The following is a 5385-nucleotide window of genomic DNA, read 5'->3' on the forward strand; positions in this document are numbered from 1 at the left end:
GCCATCTGGGGATGGGGATTTAAAAAAATCAGTTGACCATATGTCTGTGGGTCTATTTCTGGACTGTTCTGTTCCACTGATTTATTTTTACACTAATAATATTCTGTTTTGAGACCTGTAGATTTATAAGCACCAAAATCAGGTGGTGTATTAGTTATCCAAAGGGGTAGTGATGCCAAGTACCAGAAATCTGTTGGCTTTTATAAAGCATATTTATTTGGGGTAGGAGCTTACAGTTAACAGACCATAAATCATAAGTTACTTCCCTCACCTAAGTCTTTTGTCATGTGTTGAAGCAAGGTGGCTGTCAATGTCTGCCAGCCAGGCTTCCTGGGTTCCTCTCTTCCTGGGGTCATTTCTCTGTGGGCTCAGCTCTTCTGTTTTCTCCACAAGGTCAGCTGTAGACTATGACACTCTCTAGGCTTTGCCTTTCTCCAGAAGGTCAGCTGTAGACTATCAGGTGAACAGATCTGTTTCTCTCTCCGGGCCTTCTGCTATGTCTCAGGAGCTGTCTCTATTACTCTGTGTTCTTCTCCAGCTTCAACTCCAGCATCAAAAAACTCCAACTCTGTCCTTTGCCTTTTATCTGTGAGTCCCCACCCACCCATGGGTGGAGACGCAATGCCTTACTGACATGGCCCAATCAAAGCCCTAATCATAATTTAATCACACCCAGGTACAGACCAGTTTACGAACATAATCCAATATCTATTTTTGGAATTCATAACTATATCAAACTGCTACAGGTGGTGTTAATCCTTTAATTTTTTTCTTTTTCAAAATTGTTTTGTCTATTCCAGTTACTTTGTATTTCCATATGTATTTTACAGTCAGCTTGTGAATTCACTTAAAAATATCCTCTTGGGAGTTTTTATAGGAGTTGTATTGAATCTACAGATTAATTTGAGAAGAATTGAGATCCTGACAATATTGAATTTTCTGACTCATGAACATGGTATATCTCTCCATTTATTTAGGATTTCTTTCATTTTTCTTGACAAATTTTTGTAGTTTCTGTGTACAAGTTTTGTACAGCTTTTTGTTAGATTTATTGCTATGTGTTTCATATTTTTATGCTATAGTAAATGGCATAAATATATTGATATTTTCATTTCAATTTCTGATTGTTAGTTCCTGGTATTTAAAAATAAAATTGATTTTTTTTTTTGAGGTACTGGGGCCGGGGACTGAACCTGGGATCTCATTATGTGGAAAACCAGCACTCAACCACTAAGCTCCCCAAAATTGATTTTTGTATATTGATCTCGTATGCTTCACCCTTACTAAATTAACTTATGAATTATAGAAGCGTTTTCTTTGTAGATTTCATAGAATTTCCTACAGATATGATTCATCTGTGATTAAACATGGTTTTATTTTTTCCTGTCCAAACTGGAGGGCTCTTATTTCTTTTCTTTCTGTTAGTATATTGGCTAGAACTGCTAATACAATACAGAAGTGATTAGAGTGAACATCTTGCATTGTGCCTGGTCTTAGGAGAATGGAATTCAATCTTTCAAAAAGGTATATAGGTTTTTATATATGCCCTTTATCTGATTGAAAATGTTCTGAACTATTCCTCATTTGCTGAGAGATTTTTGAAAAATAGGGACTGGATATTGGATTTTGTCAAATGCTTTTTCTGCATTTATTGTGATTATTATGTGCTTTTACATTTTATTTTGTTAATATGATAAATTACATTTTAAAGTATTGGGATTCTTGAATGCTAAACAAACTTTGCATTCTTGGGAATACCCCATGCTGTATTACATTTTAAAAATATTGTTGGATTCAGTTTGCTAATATGTTAATAATTTTTGCATCTATGTTCATGAGGGCTAATGGTCTATAGCTGTTTTTTCTTGTAATGCCTTTTTCTGCTTTTAGTACCAGAGTAATACTGGCCTCATAGAATGAGTTGGGAAGTATATCAACCTTTTCAATTTTCTGGAAGAGTTTCTGTAAAATTTATATTATTTTTTCCTTAATTGAAGCCATCTAGGCCTGAAGACTTTTCTGAGGAAAGGGTTAATAGTTATAGAGTTATTTGGGTTATCTATTTCTTCTTGGGTCGCTGTGGTAGTTTATGTTTTCAAGGAATTTATTCACTTTATATTAGTTGTTGAATTTCTTGGCAAAACATTTTTTATAATATTCCCTTATTATCCCATTAACAGTTGTAGAATCTGCAGTGGTCCTACCTCTCTCATTCCTGATATTAGTAATTTTGTCTTTTCTCTTTTCTAGCTTATCAGTCTGATTGGAGGTTTATCAATTATGTTTATTTTCCCTAAGAAGCATCTCTTGGTTTTATTGATTTTTTCCTCTATTGTCTTTCTATTTTATTTATTTCCACTCTGATCTTTATTATATCTTTGTTTATTTTAGGTTTAATTTGCTTTTTGTGTTTTTTTGTGTTTTTTTTAATAGCAAATTTTTTGGGGGGTATTTTTTTAAAAGATACATAGATCATGCAAAATGTTACCTTAAAAATATAAGAGGTTCCCATATACCGTCCCCCCCACATCAACAACCTCTTTCATCATTGTGGCACATTCATTGCATTTGGGGAATACATTTTGGAGCACTGCTGCACCACATGGATTATAGTTTACATTGTAGTTTACACTCTCCCCCAGTCCATTCAGTGGATTATGGCAGGATATATAATGTCCAGCACCTGCGCCTGCAATATAATTCAGGACAACTCCAAGTCCCGAAAATGTCCCCACATCACACCTCTTCTTCCCTCTCCCTGCCTTCAGTAACTCCCGTGGCCACTGTCTCCACATCAATGATACAATTTCTTCCATTGCTAGAGTCACAATAGTTCTATAGCAGAATACCAGTAAGTCCACTCTAATCCATATTTTATTCCTCCATCATGCGGACCCTGGGATTGCAATGTCCACTCCACCTCTAAATCAAGAGGGGAGCAAGGGCGCAGGCTGTGCCTGCGTGTGGGGCTTGCTGCGGGCTGAGTGCCATCCCCCCATCTCCTCGGTTCCAGCTGCAATTGCTGCATGGCGAGGGCCCTCCACTGCCACTGCTGTCATGGAGGAGGAGGTGGTCCACATGGCCAAAAAAATTGGTAAGATGGTACAGAAGAGGAACTCAGCTGGAGCATTGGATTTGCTGAGAGAGCTTAAGAATATTCCCATGACCCTGGAATTATTACAGTCCACGAGAATTGGCATGTCAGTTAATGCTATTCGCAAGCAGAGTACAGATGAAGAAGTTACATCTTTAGCAAAGTCTCTCATCAAATCCTGGGAAAATTTATTAGATGGACCATCAACTGATAAAGACTCTGAAGAAAAGAAAAAGAACCTGCAATGACATCATAGAATAACCCTGAAGCAAGAGAAGAAAGGAGCTCCAGTGGCAATGTAAGCAGCAGAAAGGTCGAGAAAGATGCTGGAGATGCTTAGGTTTGGTCTTTTCCTCGGGCACCAAGCACTTCTGACTCTGTACGGTTAAAGTGTTGGGAGATGCTTGCTGTAGCTCTCTGAACAGGAGATGACTACATTGCTATTGGAGCTGATGAGGAAGAATTAGGATCTCAAATTGAGGAAGCTATATATCAAGAAATAAGGAATACAGACATGAAATCTAAAGTACGAAGTAGGATATCAAACCTTAAGGATGCAAAGAATCCAAACTTAAGGAAAAATGTACTGTGTGGGAATATTCCTCCTGAGTTATTTGCTAGAATGACAGCAGAGGAAATGACTAGTGATGAGTTCAAAGAGATGAGGAAAAACTTGACCAAAGAAGCCATCAGAGAGCATCAAATGGCCAAAACAGGTGGAACCCAGACTGACTTCTTCACATGTGGCAAATGTAAAAAGAACTGTACTTACATGCAGGTTCAAACACATAGTACTGATGAACTGATGACAACATTTGTCATCTGTAATGAATGTGGAAATCGATGGAAGTTCTGTTGAATTGGAAGAATTGGCAAGATGTCTGAACCATTATGAAAATGGATTTTGTAATTAGCTTTAAAATTCTGCCAAGCAACTAGTTTTCCCAGCAAATCAGATATTTAAAGCAGCATAGTCTGTTTTTGACATAACATCCCTTTCTTAAATACCTTCTGTAGTTTCAGAACAGTAGGGAGACCATATAATAATTGTATGGTATTTGTTTCAGAATATTTTTTTTCCGTTTTTATAAGTAAGTTGATATAAAACTTTTATCAAATGTTTGGCACTCAATTTTTTTTCTTCTTAAAGGAAAATGTAACAAATTTTTTAACAGTCTGAAACATATACTCTAAAAATGTTTTTTGTTTATACATAAATGGAAATTACATTTTTTCTATATTAGCATGTACTGGCAAATATTAAAGGAGAAGAAAAGGTAATATAATTTTAGGATTATCAAATATGGTGTGTATTCAAATAATACTTGACCAGCTTACCTAAATCGTACATAATATTTGAACCAGCATATGAATTTGATTTTAATTATTATATTGTCAAGCCTGGGGTAATTAGATATTTTGCACCAGTAACTAACCATGATCATCATTTCTTGTCATTTTTTTTTAAGATTTATTTTTTGTTTATTTCTCTTCCCTTCTCCCCCTCTCCAGTTGTCTGCTCTCTGTATCCATTTGCTGTGTGTTTTTCTGTGTCTGCTTGTATTCTTGTCAGCAGCACACGGAATCTGTGTTTCTTTTTGTTGCATCATCTTGCCGCGTCAGCTCTCCATGTGTGCGGCCCCACTGCTGGGCGCTTTTGTTATGTTGGGCAGCTCTCCTTACGGGGTGCACTCCTTGCCCGTGGGGCTACCCTACATGGGGGACATCCCTGGATGGCAAGGCACTCCTTGCACGCATCAGCACTGCACGTGGGCCAGCTTCACCACACGGGTCAGGAGGCCCTGGGTTTGAACCCTGGACCTCCCATGTGGTAAGTGGATGCTCTATCCATTGAGCCAAATCCGCTTCCCTCTTGTAATTTCTTGTACATGTTTATTATTTGTTCTTGATAGATTTTACTTTTGGAAACATGACCTTACATTGCTCAAATCAATTTGGTTTTGTTTGTTTGCCTGCTTGATTTTTATGTGTGTGTGTTGATTTCAGTTTTGCAGAAGAACACTGTCAGAGTTTAGTATGGTCTTTCATAATTCCCTGCATAGGCAAAGAATGAAAGCTACTGATCATTTTTGACCTTCATAGGAGGACATGCTGGGAAGATAATGTTAGTATTTTACTAGAGAATAATTAATGCAAACAGTTCAAGACTGATTTTGATTTGAAATCCAAACTGACCTAGGATTAAGTTTAAGGATCACGTAAACCATTAAAGCTGTGATCTTTCCATATGGAGGTTGATGTTAAGTATTTTTGTCCTGAGTCTTATTTGC

The 5385-nt window shown here is 37.1% G+C and overlaps 1 pseudogene; it reads left to right on the forward strand.

The window, feature by feature from the left end:
• Positions 1-2903: 2903 nt before the first annotated feature.
• LOC139438927 (transcription elongation factor A protein 1 pseudogene) lies at positions 2904-4037 on the forward strand (annotated as a pseudogene).
• The last annotated feature ends 1348 nt before the right edge of the window (positions 4038-5385 follow it).

Source organism: Dasypus novemcinctus, chromosome 5 (assembly GCF_030445035.2).
Source record: "Dasypus novemcinctus isolate mDasNov1 chromosome 5, mDasNov1.1.hap2, whole genome shotgun sequence".
Taxonomy (NCBI): Eukaryota; Metazoa; Chordata; class Mammalia; order Cingulata; family Dasypodidae; genus Dasypus; species Dasypus novemcinctus.